Source organism: Thermobia domestica, chromosome 18, assembly GCF_964235325.1.
Source record: "Thermobia domestica chromosome 18, izTheDome1.hap1.1, whole genome shotgun sequence".
Taxonomy (NCBI): Eukaryota; Metazoa; Arthropoda; class Insecta; order Zygentoma; family Lepismatidae; genus Thermobia; species Thermobia domestica.
In genome coordinates, this window is record NC_137471.1 from 135,146,230 (window position 1) to 135,161,303 (window position 15,074).

Genomic DNA, 15,074 nt, shown 5'->3' on the forward strand with positions numbered 1-15,074 from the left:
AGAGCTCGAATACGATTGTTGAGTTGATTTTAGTTTAGCGTCCCGTTCAGCAGCAAGGCTATATGAGACGTGGACCTACTGATTAACGTGGAATCCGAACCACATGAGCTCCCGCCGGGAATCGAACCCGAATACGATTGTCAGAAATGTCCCCACAATCTTCTTTCCAAAGTTAAATTGCCTGCTTCCAGCAGTCGCATTGCTAATAGTTGAATCAAAAGCAATCTAATGAGTTACGTGAGCTGGTTACTTCTTCTTATATGAGTTGTTTTAACGTCCGGCTAAGCATTGCGGAGTGAAAAGAAATCTCTAATTGTCTCCCTTACAGTCAATTACGTATCAGAGCTGAAAATTGCCAAAAGTCACACCATTTTGCAGCGGCGGCTGGTACTATATGTTGCATGGTTGTGCAACTGGTTATTTTTTTTAATACTAAAAATATTTTTAAGTATTAAAGTAGTTTATCAGTAAAAAACAAACCTTTGGTCTTGAGCGCAAAACAGTATTGATGCATTTCTGAACAAAAAATAAAAAAAATAAAAAATAAATAAAAAAATAATTAAAAAACGGAAAGAAAGAGAGAGATTTACATTTCCAGTGGCAGCGAGCGTTGCCACTGGAAGCAGTAACATTGAACATATGGCAGCGAGCTCCTATCTCAACATGGGGAAGTGGATTTATTCTTGCATCGCTCTTATTTTCCCGTATCGCTCTCTTGCGGTTGCACTTTCTTGCGTAACTGGTCAGCTTCTGTAATAGTTACGAATTCCTACGTTTAGCAGCGCTTGACTCAATTGATAGGGTGAGGGAGATACAGACGCTTGGAAGAAAAAAGTTATTCACAAAACATAAACTTGCTACACTCTTAAAAAAATACCGGAATTTTTACGGTGAAATATATGGCAATCGGGGATGCCATATTTTCACCGGAAATTTTGCAGTAATTTCACCGGAATATTCCAGGAATTTCACCTGAGCTTTAGATATTTCACCGAAAAATTTCAGTAATTCCACCGGAATATTTGCATGAATTTCCCCTCATCTTCAGACATTTCACCGGAAAATTTGCAGTAACTTCACCTGGATAATTCCATGGATTTCACATGACCTGTAGATATTTTACTGAAACATTTGCAGTAATTTCACCGGAATAATTCCATGAATTTCACCTGGACTTTCAAATATTTTAACGGAAATTTTGTAGTAATTTTGCCGGAATATAGATATTAATGAAAGAGGAAACAACCAATCTTTTAACATACCAGATCCTATATAGATGTGAATTCTATATCCCACAAACATTGGGAAAATGACCGACTGGATCGAAACTCGGACCCGGGACCTCTGGCATACCGTATCGATGCGTTAACCATTATACCACCCAGTCCGCCTTCCATAACAGCCACTCACTCTCGAGGTCAGTGCTCTCCACTCGAAGCACATGGGTTATACGGAGTCCGAGTGGGAACCACCGATCTCAAGAGTGAGTGGCTGTTCTGGGAGGCGGCCGGGGTAGCATAGTGGTTAACGCATCGGCACCACATGCCGGAGATCCCGGGTTTGAGTCTTGGTCTAGTGGGTCAGTTTTTCATTCTTTGTGCATTATAGAATTCACATCTACAGAGGAACTGGTATGTTAAAAAATATGTTGTTTCCTCTTTCATTAACATCTATATGAAATCACAACAGTCATAGGTGCTCAATGTACGGATACGGATACATTGTCCGAGAACAGCAATGGTTCTCTGGTACAATCCATGGTCTGGATGTAGAGCATCGACCTCGAGAGTGAGTGACTCTTCTGGGAGACGGACTGGATGGCATAGAGATTAACGCATCTACACGGTATGTCGGAGGTCCCGGGGTCGAGTCTCTGTCCAGTTGGTCACTTTTTCACTCTTTGTGCATTATAGAATTTACGGGAATTATAGCATATACCTAACCTCAAGTGCTAGATATTTCACACAAAAATTTACAGATATTTTAACGGATATGTTGCATGAATTTCATTTAACAATTTACAGAAACTTCTCCTGAAAAGTTCCGTAATTTCACAAAAAGGTTGGACATCTGTTTTCCACAGCCATTTGAAACTGCCTCACAGATTGAGTGGAAATCATTATGGTTAAAAACTAGATATATTTATGTGATTTCGTGTTCAGTTTAGAGCAACAAATGAGCATGAGAGTATTTTGCACAGTGACGATTTAACGCATTTATTTGCGGTACCCTTCAACAAGCTTTAAAGTTATTGGCGTGTTCATTTAACAAAGAAATATTTTTATCGGTACTGCTTAAGAGCCCAATTACAATGATGACCTTAAGACACATTCTTCCTCGTCAAGTTTGCCAACTTACCGGAGCACCTACGATGCAAAAAGTTTGTGTAACTATTATCTGGCAAAAAAAAAAAAAAAAAAAAAAAAAACATCGGAGAAGTTAAATGCGACGCAATATGACTTAATCGCTTAAATTCTTATAGACTTCAGTTGAGATTTTTCAACATCAAATTCAAGAAAACACCTCAAGAAAACAATTTTACAGTGAATAGGCTTAGGCGAGTTCTACCATAAACTATAAAGTGAAATAGAATCAACTCTTGTTCCTTGGCCGAAAATGCGGACAAGATACGTTATCAAAAGCAAGAACTGAAATATAGTTCAGTTACTATCAATCACGAAATTTCAACGTCCAAGACATTATGGCAAAATTCGAGCAAGATTGACATGTTTGACATCGCTAACGATCTAAACATCCATTTACCCAGATCGGCCCCTACTACTAACAACTTGGCTTTCTTTCTGGACAATGTAATATAATGAACAATGCGTTTACGCTCTTTCTTTTCCTATCATCTGCATTTTCACAAGACAGCAAACCAATATTCACACTCTTTAGACAACACTTTCTCTAATGTCTTCGATAACTGAAGAACAAGATTCAACTTTACGAGGAGGAAAAGGGAAAAAATAATATTAATAAATAATCAATTATTGTGACTATTACTGATAGAGTTACAAGTAAGAATATTTTCAAGTGCACTTTTGCACAAGTATGTTAGGATTACTTTAAATTTTATTTCCTCCTGCAAATTCACAGGTAATTACTAAGACGAACCACCATATTTTTAACAAAGCATTACACAAATACATCTATAGCACACACTGGACATATTTTCAAAACTACATTAAAAATCAAATCAAATAGAAACCTCACTTACTCTTTCTCATTAGAAGGGTCCACTGGATCAATAGCGTTATTTCAGGTTTTAGCAGGAGAAACAAAATTGTTCACTGACATAAGAGTTTCACGTTTTTTCATTAGAATATTAGTACACAATTTATTAAAAAGCATGTATTTCTTAAACTAAGTGCTAAGTGGAGTGCAATTGCCCCTATCCTTCCCAGATGATGCCTCTGCAGTGAATCTGCAAACATTGAAGGCTAAAACGGTAGTCAAGGAAATGGGTAAATTTATCGTTTAATGGAATCTCGTGATTCTGTTCAGTGAAGAAAAACTCTACATGATATGTCGCAAAAGCAAGACGACTCCATATTTTCGGTCACAAAATTGCGGCAAAATACCTAGTCTTGCATTCAGGAATATACAGTAGTTTGTATACAAAAACGTGTATGTATTCACGACACTGTTTCTTTGTAACAGTAATACAACTAGAGTTAAGTCTACATGTACAGAGATCAGAAGAAGGTTTTCAGAGAGAGAGAGAGAGAAGCAGGGTATCATTTGGGAAGGACAAGGAGGATAATTACCCCCCTGGGTTTGAGAATCACATGCACTTCAATAAATTGTATATTAAAATACTAATTCAAAAGGTAAAACTCTTATGTTGATGGACTAACTTATTCCTACCTGGCAAAGTCTGAAATGACGCTACTGAAAAGAAATACTTAGATTTAAACATAAACTAACAGGATTTAATAAAACCAAATGAAAACAATATATTCTTAAATATCTCATCATATTTAATTCTCAAATGATAGTACATGAAATAAAAAAGAAATGATCAGTCTAGTCAATATTCCGTTTATAAACTGACAATGAGTTCTTTCATGAAAGTCAAAAATTTGTTACGGATAACCTTTAGAAGTATCATGTTGCTGTATCTTCCCTCGCTTTCCGCGGAATGGATTCAATTTCTGGATTAATTCCAACAAAACACCTGAAATCAGAAACAAATATATTTCAAAGCTAGAGAAAAATAGGCAAAACCTATTCTAATTTCTTTCAAGCTGCAAATTGACTTATGTAACTCTGAGCGCAATATCGTGCTTAATGGTGTTTTTCTTATGTCCCTCATATCATTACATTTTCCTTTCCTGTACGATTTTTTAAGACAAACTCTTCTTTGTTTCATATACAATACTATGAATTATTCATATACATTTGCATTAACTATTCTATAAATTTACTTAAGTTTTGATTAACACTAACCATTCTCATTTTGCACTATTTCACATCCGTGAAGCTGGCATAAGAACTGTGGATTAAGATAAATAGAAGTCTCGAAAACAGGTTTGTATTTGTGGAAAACGATTAACAATTTCGCACCATAAAAGGTAATAAGAAATAGTGTATTATCATCAGTATTACAGATTTCACCTAATAGTGGTATCAAACACAAGAATTGTGTTTTTCAGTTACAAAGGGAAACCATATGTGTCTGGGATACATAGATATGGACAACATTCATAATCGTACTAAATGGGTGAGAGAACCGAATGAGTAAAACTGTGCATTTCACGAACGTCCAACGTGGTGAGATGGTTGCATGCCATATCTAATGTGTAACTGGTTCAGGATACTTAAAAAAAAAAAAAAAAAAAAGACTCATTAGGTTGTTGCAGTGAAGAGGAAAAGTGGTGCGACGTTCCTGAACACAAAAGCAGCGAGGACGACCTCGCATTTTGGCCTCCAGAACTGTAGAGCGTTTAAGTGGATTGTTCTGTGGAATTGCAATCATCTATCGCCACTCTCACAGTGTATCAGGTTCTATTCACCCTAAGTGTTCGGCACAAGATGTGAAAACTTAGGTCTTATGGCGAAGTAGCTACCCATAAGTAATTTTACTCCGACAAATGTTGTGAAGCCACTTTACTTGGTGTATGGAGCGACGTCACTGGAACACGCAACAAGAGAGAATCGTTATTAACTTGAACTAATCGTGTATACGTCAGTCATATAGTAACTGCCGAAATTTTCGATAGGAACTCCCGTCTTCATTAAAACAACAACCACTTAACAAAACTATAAATATGTCCGGAAATAAAGTTGTGTGAAAATAAACCTGTTTTGTACCATACAATCTTCAGACTTTAAAGTTTGTGCTCCAGATGACAATTGATTATTTTAACTCGTTTGTTGTTCAAGTGGTCTTTGTCAAGATTCAAAGTAGGTTGTTCATTCTTGTACAAAACTATTCACAAACGTTCCTCTTAATGAACGAATTTGTTCTGTGTAGCACTTTAATATCATTGACCTGTGTTTGAACGCATGGAGATGTTGTGACAAGTCTGAAAGTACCTTATCATCCTCTTTATCGAATCTGGAATACTCTTTGACCTTAGTGGCTATAGGCCTTTTTGTCATATCTATAAAGAACTTTGTTAATACATGTATATTATGAATAATCGTTATCTGGAACTTCAACTATGAAGTGTATGGGTTCAATGGTACAATACAGGTTTATTTTCACATCACTTTAGTTCAATTTCGATGCAATAACTTACTAAACTGAACCTGCAACAACTTAAAAAAATTGCAACCTACTGGTTAAAGAATGTGATTGGTCAGTTTGTAGTCTTCATTTCTTTAGGGTGTCGCGGTGGCTCAGTGGTAGAGCGTTCACATCTAGTGCATGGGGTCCTTGGATCGATTCCAGCTCGCGGAAAGTAAGCTTTGTGTTAAACAAACACCGTGTGGGTGGGTTTTCTCGAGGTTTTCCTGTTTTCTCCCACTTTCTTCATTCCACAATTTCTTTCATTTCTCCTCATTACCGTCTTCTTTAGCCTAGCCGGCATAACCACGGGATGTAAAATTCAAAGATTTCATTTCATTTACTTTTATTTATTTGTTGACTTCTTTGTTCAAATATCAGCAAACGACTTCGTTTTAAAAAACCTTTTATTTCATAAAATTATAGGCAGAAGTATGGAGAAATTATTGCATACGTATTTTGCAGAAGGCACGCGTGAAGATTATTCGTCTAACCAGAAGCCCTGCCATATTTATTTCTTCTAATCTTAAAAATTTGAAGTGAGATCTACTAATGTTAAGACATTGTTCTTATAAAAGCGAATCATCTCGCTACTGAATCAGGGTCAATTATATAAACGCACTAAGCAACGCTATACTGTAGAATCGACTTTGATGCTTGCCTCATCTAATATTTCGGCACATATTAACTCTATCTTCAGCGAAAAGTTGTTTATAATGAAACCCTTGAATAAGTGAAAAAAAAAAGTAAATCATTAATATATGGTATGGATGTGTGGTGTTTGGTGAGCAAAATAATTATATAAAAAAAAAAGAATGTAAGAAAATATCGCTACAGCATTGGGAATGATTTCAACTTACAGCATACAGACCGTAATGAAGACAAGCGGATCATAATGTAGCAATTAGTAAACCGAGGTTTTATGTTGACGCAGAGCAAATGGTAACAACTGCCAAGTAGCCACACGATATCATTGTTTCATAATAAGGAAAGAAAAAAATATCAAAGATGTAGTTCAGTTCAGTATGAGCTGTAAATATTTTAAATAATGTATTCATTTTTATGGATAAATTGCCAATCTTTCCATATTATTTGAAATTTTCAGTCTTTCATGATTTTAAAAATTATTCCTTTATAAATACCTAAAGACAATCATATTTTTTTAAAAAAAAATCCCGTATTTCATAGAAAATTGTACTCAAATCATAGAAAATTATTTGTTAAAGTTCACGAGTTATATTCAAAATGAACACTACCATGCAATCATTTAAGCTTATATTAAGAGTAAGGATTGAAGAGTAATATTTATTGATAAGTTGTGCCATGCAAAATTTATGAGATAACTATACATCGCCCAACATTGAAAATAAGCACGAAACACTTTACGTTAAAGAGATTTTAACTGTTGCTAAATAACAACGACAATTATAAAAAGCAATAATTATTGTATAAAGCAAATGAAGTTGGTGTGTCTTAGCCAGCAACTCAATATGCTGATTAATATGTCCGATAAATTTTCAATGTTCAGCAAAGCAGTGTATTAAATGGAAAACTTCTTACAAAAAAAAAAAAAAGTATGTTTACAGGGCTACTGTAAAATTTGTAACCTTAATTCCCCTGGCCTTACTCACCTTTTTTTCCTTGCAATCAACTGTTAGAGAAAGGCACGAAAGCGAAGTCATATTCCGATCCCCACTATTTTCATTAACTGGTTAAAATGTATAAGAAGCATCCACAGAGAATTTCGAGTTAAGTGCGTGAGAGTAGGACCTGAAATACGAAAAATATGTAAATTTTCAAGGAAAGACAGTATTTTTTTTTAATTCACGCTAGATAGTTTAATGTAATATTTTCAGACGTGAAAATCTGCGTGCTGTTGGTACTATTTTCAGTGGATGCATGCTGACATGAGACATTAGGGTAAGTGAAGAAAAGAGTTATTATATTTTGTGGACCGGTACATATTATTGAAATTGAGCAGAAAATATGACCAATGTAGGAAAACATTGAAAATAAAGAAATGTAGAAACAGTTATACGTATACTCAAATGTGTTAATGATATGAGAAAAGTGAGCACATGAAAGGTTATCAGAGGAATTCAAGCCCTCTACCACAAACCAGTTAGTTGTTTATAGTTTCCTAAATAGTGTCGGCATTGTACAAATCGTAAAGGTAAGTAATCGCGTGATAAGAAAATAACTAAATTTATCTAAGTGTTTTCAACGACATCCTTGTTTACGCGAATACCTACCATCGCTCACACGTCTGCTACCTACGCACGCACCCCTTGCTACCACTCGGGTTGCCCTGTCCTGACTCTATTACATGGCATTCGTGCGTTTAGTGGCCACCCAGCACAGGTTACTGCAGTTTTATATCATATACCCGGACGCAGAATTTACACGCAAACGGTGAGGTCCTCTTAAAGTGAATACGCACCAAGAAACAATTTCTAAGGTAGTGACAGTAAATTTCTTCATAAATAGTAAAATTTTAACGTTTATAGGCCTGAAAATACTGGATCTACTCTTCGGCACAAAGGCCCAATTTTTTTCTTGCACTTAAATTGACGGCACACATTACTACTTGCACTAGAACAGTTCCGAACGTACTTTTCCTTTTGTGATGTTGCATAATATGTGACTTGAACGTCAGTGTGTTATTTGTGCACTGAACATGGGATCAAACTTTGGATGCAAGAAACCGAGGTGCTTCACCGGTTAAAACTACACAGAAGACGATCATGAAATACTAAAAGAAACTTGAACTCCAATCCGTAAAATATAAGCAATAAGAACCTTATAAATATACTTAAAATAATAGTAATAAATGTACTCACCTATAATGTAAATGAAGAAAACGCATGATCAACAGTTTCTAACGTTGGAATACACACAATGCAAACAATTCCATTACCGGCGAGATTTTTTTTTTTTTTTGTCTTAAATGCTTCAGTTGCGGAAACAACTTTCATTTGTCATAAAAGTATCTTAAGACAGTGTCTGCAACCACTAAATATAAGGCTAAAAGTATTTAATAATTCTTCAAATTATTTTGCAATTAAACCAGAAGAAATAATGAAAAACATCTTTGAAAGTTATTTTCTTTCGTATAACTTTCATTCTATTATTCGAAATATGATAACAACTTGAAACAACTCGAAAGAACTTTTGTCAAATGCTGGATACACTGTTCAAAATTTACTGAAATTTCACCTGAAATGTCAATTCTGGTAAAAGACCTGTAAACTTTACGGTGAATTTTCTGCGAAACCACTTGAATTTTTAAGAGTGTAAGAACAAATATAAGTCTGGTGGTAGCAGGGACGGATCCAGGCTGAAAGTTTGGGGGTGGTCGTTCGAAGTCAATAGATTTTATTTAACATTTATAATACAAAGGTGACAATTCTTGGGATAAGTTTTATTTTTTAAAAAATCCTATTCTGGCAGGGGCGGGGGGGGGGTCGATCGTGTCTCGAAAAAGAAAATGTCTTACTACTGGTCTAATTCCTAGCTGTGTGTCTTTCGTGCACATGGTTCCGTGTTCGATTTCCAGCGGAGAGCATAAATTAATATCAAATCATTCACTTCCAATACTCACCTGTCTTTAGCCTAATTTGCTGGAATGTTAAACTTTTTTTTTTCATTTTCGAAGGAAAACATCTTAAATTTCATGCTTCTTTACAGACAAAAATACGTGGTTTCTGAAAATTGATTTTTTGTACCGTATATTTATACAAAGAAATGCTAACAAAATGCATATTGTCGGAGGAGAGAGGTATTTCTGGACCCTGAAGAAAATAAAGCGGAAAATATTTTCGGTAGCGATGCTTTCTATTCAGAGAAACTTGGCGAGGAGCATTTCAGATTTCAATAAAGTCATAGAAAAATTTGAAGTCCAAAAGATCGAAGAAAGACCTTCCATTTTAAAATAATGCATAGTTTATATAATTAAATAATTTTGTTTAACTACGTGCATGCAATTTTCTTGCCTTTTTTTTCTTCTTTTCGGATTAACGCCATCATTCATGGCTTACAGCACATACTATATATTCGATTTATTTCGTGTTCAATAACATGAGTGTAGAGGTTTTGTATATAAATAGTACATAAACGTACATTGATAGTGGTTGTTTGAAAAAAAGGAAATAGCTTATATATTAAATCAATATTAGATAAATAATTTAATCCATAATATACAAATAGAGCTTGAAAGACTTTCCTATTCATATTTCCTGAATATTTTTTGGATAAGACTCAAGAATGCTGGGGGAGGAGAACACTTGCGCGTACCTACATACCTTTGATATTCCAACATTGCAACCGGTGCTTGTACAGACTACGAGACGCTACTGCCATTTTATGAAATTCTACTTTCCTCCGAAAATTCCCTTTTACTCTACGGTGTGCTGGTATAACAGCCATCTAGATTTCTCAATAATTCATGAAATAATTTGTTTGTTATGTGCAATTTGTACATATATGTGATTACTGTGGAGGCAATTTCCAAACGATGGAACACATTTCTCAACATGTAACACAAATATCGATGTACTTCCGGTGCAGTACAGATTTCCTACAAAGATATGGCAAAAATAAAATATCTCATTCTGCAAATCAGAAGCACACGCAATTGATTATTTTTCTGTTCTTTGAAATATGGCAACGCTGAGCGTGAAAAATCAGTTTGAACCTCTTTCTGCGAAACAGGACGCTGGAATCTTCGATAGCTCTATCTGATGATATGTTCCTCATATCTCACTTCCCCTTTGTAATGTAATACTGTAATGGAGGCCAAATGCTTTGAGATATTATAAAGATCAATTGACACCTATCCAGAGCCGGGAAATTCCCGAAAGATGCTAAGTAAAATCAAGGAAAAATTACGGTTATATTCATTTAAAAAAAAAAATAATAATTTCCATTAATAAATAATTCTTATTTAATCAATTATTTCACCATTATCAACAATCAAACAGTTGCTAAGAGTTTGAGAGTATCTATTATTCGTGTGATAAATGCAGTGATTTTAAGGTGAGTTGATTTTATTCCCCATTGTTTTTTCTAGTGACGTTGAGGCTAAAAACGTCACTAGCAATGAGATTCGATCGCTTACATTATGACTAGCATGAATGATGAATCAATATGCTAGTTTGTAACTTGGCTGTTAAAATTACTTAGGGGCAACAGAGGGAAGGGGAACAGCGCCCTGGAACAAGACCCTCTATGAAAAGGAAGCTTTGACGGTTGTTTACCTTAATGGTATCTTCCTCAGGTTCCTTTCCCCTTTGTAATTTGCAGGCCATGGGCGCTGAGGGCCTTTATACATCCAACTGGCATCTTCTCAGGCCCGGCAAATTCCCGAAAGATGCCCTATTTTGCAAAATCATGATCATAATTATTTTACTGTAATAATAATAATAATACTAATACTAATACTAATACTAATAATAATAATAATAATAATAATAATAATAATAATAATAATAATAATAATAATAATAATAATAATAAATTGATTTTTACTTTTTAAAACTTTCATATACAAACACTTACAATACTCCAAAAAAAGATAAAAGAAATATAAGACAATCAAAAATATTTATATTTCCAAGGTTCAAGCTAATTTTTTTTATAAAGTTGAAATCAAAACAATCAATATTCTTAATATACCATTTACAGAAAAATGTGAACTAACTAAAGTTTAATTTAATTTTCATTTAAAATAATTAATCAAACATTTTATTTTTTAAATAATTATGTACACATCAGACAGAAATTCGATCACTACTGTCATTAACAAAATTAGTTGAAATATTATTATTATTATTATTATTATTATTATTATTATTATTATTATTATTATTATTATTGTTATTATTATTATTATTATTATTATTACTTGAAGTTTTGGTTTAGTGTGTCACTAAAATATCTTTAAGTTTTTAAGTTGATCTTAATAGTTCATGTTCTGGCGAATAGAAACAGCATAAACTCATTGCTATGTTAGGATATATGAAAGTTGAAACATTATGATTATAGCTTGAAATATTCTTTGTATATACTATATTATTATCTATCTTTCCCCCTCTCTCTCTAACACACTCAAACACTCACTTTCCTACACACAAACACACACCTGGGGCCGCGGTGGCTCAGTGGTAGAGCGTTCACTTCTGGTGCTTGGGGTTCGATCCCAGTCCCAGCCGCCAAGTGAACTTTGTGGTGGACAAACACTCTGTGCGTGGGTTTTCTCGGGGTTCTCCCGTTTTCTCCCACTTTCTTCATTCCACCGTTTCACTCATCATTACCATCTCCTTTAGCCTAACTGGCATAACCGTGGGACGTAAAACTCAAAGATTTCATTTCATTCATTTCATTTTTTTTTACAAACAAGCACACACACACACACACACACACACATCCATTTATATATATAAAGAATTTCTATTTTCTGCATATTATTCTCAGTTATTAGGATCTATCAGGTTTAGAGCTTACAACATTTAAATCTACATAATACATGTTAAAAGGTTCAAAAATATCAAATATGCAAATCTCTTAATAGTAGGTAAAGGTCAAGAACACAACGCAACCGGAAATATCGGAAATCCTGTTTTTTCAAGGAAATTCCATTTTAATTAGGGTTTATAGGATAAATACAGCAATTAATGGAAAGGAAACAAATCGATAATAAAAGTTTGCTTTAGATTTAACTTCCTTTATAAACATGTTAAGAATGTTTGAATAAAGATAACAACATCCGTAAGTAGTAAGTCCGTGATTTGATATTACGTAAAATACATCAACGTTGCGTCAGTGGGTTTCCCCGAGAATCTCACGTTACTCATCTATGCTGCGTAAAAATTAAAGAATTTCAATATGTATACAGGGTGTTTCAAAACAACACCGTAACGTTTTGAAGGTGATTCCTCACACCAAGATAAGACAAGATGTATCGACCAACCTGGGTGCACAAATGCTTCCTTTCGGAGTTTATAGGCTGCCGAAAATATAGATAAAAATGAACTTTAAAGGTCCATAGCTAAAAAAAAAAAAAAAAAAAAAACATGGGGTTTACCGTAGTCGGGTCAAGACTTCACTTAGGAACTAGTATGTACTTTATTATTTAAATATCCACGTCTCAGAATCCTGCAATACTTCCGGAACAATTTTATAGAGATAGTTGGTGAGTACTTCAAATTATATGCCAATAACCAAGTTCCCTCTATAAAAATTGTTGCGTGAGTATCTTAGGATTTTGCAGCATGGATTTTTGGGTAGGGCACATATTAGTTCCTAAGTGAAGTCTTGACCCGAATAGGGAAGGACCCATAATTTTCGAGCTATGCACATTTCAGGTTCACATTTTCATGTTTTACGGCAGCCTATAACTCCGAAAGGAAACATTTGTGCACCCAGGGTTAGGGACGTACGTAGGGGGTGGGTCCTGGGGGTCCGGAGCCCCCGAAATCCGGACTGTTTTGTAAATTTAGTCTAATTTTAGGGGCAATTTTACAATTTTTAATATCATTTAGCCTGAAATTGTGTTTGAACCTCCCCCGAAAAGCTTTCGATTCCTCCCGAAATAAATTCCTGCGTACGTCCCTCCCAGGGTGGTCTTGATGGGTAAATTCCCGGGAAGATATTTTTCGGGAATATTCCCTGGGAATATTCCCGGGAAGATTCCCAAAATGGGAATTTATCCGGGAATTTATGTACAATCAGAAAGAAAATTGCATTGTATTACTATATTATGATTTCAAAGTTGAATTAAATTTTATATCACAGCATATTATTACTGTTGTCCCCAGAGGAGTGTTTAAAATGTATATTCTCAACGATGTTATTTTATTAATATTTATTATATTTAGAGTGTACGCATAAATGGATATTTATTTACAATAGGGTCCTATGAAAGTAAATATATTTCAAAAATTGTATAGTAAGTCCACATCCTTTTAAACCGCTATACAGTTTAAATTTACATGTAAGTGGCTTTTCTAAACTTGACTCTACTACTGATATTATAAGCATATTAAATTTTTAAATGTTATAAACAATTTTGTCAACATTTGCGCATAAATATGTATGTTTACAATATTTGTATGTTTACAATACTTTCTTATCTTTATAATTTTGCATGTTACACTGCCACACATGACCTTTCCTCCTGCCCATTTCTCGAAATTTCGGGCGTTAATTCACATGTAAGAGAAGTCCGAATACCTCTTCAGAAATTCGAGTCAGAGAGAGGAGACAGACCGCCGTCTATTACTAACGGTGGTTCAGGGTTTATTAATAGTACTTCATCTCTATTTCTACGTAAGTTTACTTAATTCTAAATTACTTTACAAAATGGTTCCTTTTCATCATTTGTAAATTAGTACTTTGCTAATTTTGGCTATTGTTTAGCAATGGGGGCCAGCTTTTGCACCTACTTTCTGCAATATTCTATTCCGATACAGTTGTTTTATGGTTTCATACGTTAAATTACGTTACCAACATTAAAATCCAGACAGCATTGCAGAGCGAGCATTAGCAAGTGAAGGCGGGTTAGAGCCCCGCATGGCACGTTGTCTTATATCTTCGTTACCAACAATTCACTTTCTTTTCTCATATAAATCACTTCCACTTAACTTTACGGTTTGTACAAATCCTCTACTGCCCTAAAAATTTGTGTTCGATACTTTCATGACTACTTGAACATCACTATCAACTCATTTCTTCCGTAAATCATCCTACTTTTTGCTAGTTTTGGCCCCCCAATATAAACAATTAGCTTACTTTTTAGTGCAAATTCAAATGGAACTGAAAAAATCATATTATTAGTCATATAAAGTACAGTCAAAGAATTTTAAATTTTTAACCTCCAAATTCTTTAAAACCTAGAAGTAAATAATAATATATTAAAATAAAGTAATTAGTCATATGGTTCTTATAATTTGGGAGATAAAGTAAACAGTTGGAAATAAATTCCTTCCCGGGAATTTATAGGTCAGGGAAAAAAAACGGGAATATTCCCATTTTTAAATTCCTTCCCACCGGAAATATTCCCACTGCCCATCACTAGGTCTATACTTTTTGTCTTACATTTGTGTCAGGAAACACCTTTCAAACGTTGTCGGTGTTGTTTTGAAACACATGACAGTTACGGACGTTAGGCAACTAGTTTTGGGTTTTCTTAGTTTATTATCGTTAGAAGAATGATGAACTATAATAGACTTCGAAACTCATCAAACTGTTAAAAATACAGGGTGACCTATATTTAGTATATGGTGTTTCAAAGACTGCGGCTAATTTGTTAACATAAGTCAGTTATTGATCATAAAATTGAACA

The 15,074-nt window shown here is 34.4% G+C and overlaps 1 long non-coding RNA gene across 1 annotated transcript; it reads right to left on the minus strand.

The window, feature by feature from the left end:
- Positions 1–3,968: 3,968 nt before the first annotated feature.
- Positions 3,969–8,733, minus strand: LOC145674977 (uncharacterized). The gene is made up of 3 exons (XR_014129092.1): positions 8,575–8,733; positions 7,366–7,504; positions 3,969–4,180 (listed from the first exon to the last, which is right to left on the minus strand). It is a non-coding gene; the product is annotated as an uncharacterized LOC145674977 (long non-coding RNA).
- Between the last annotated feature and the right edge of the window lie 6,341 nt (positions 8,734–15,074).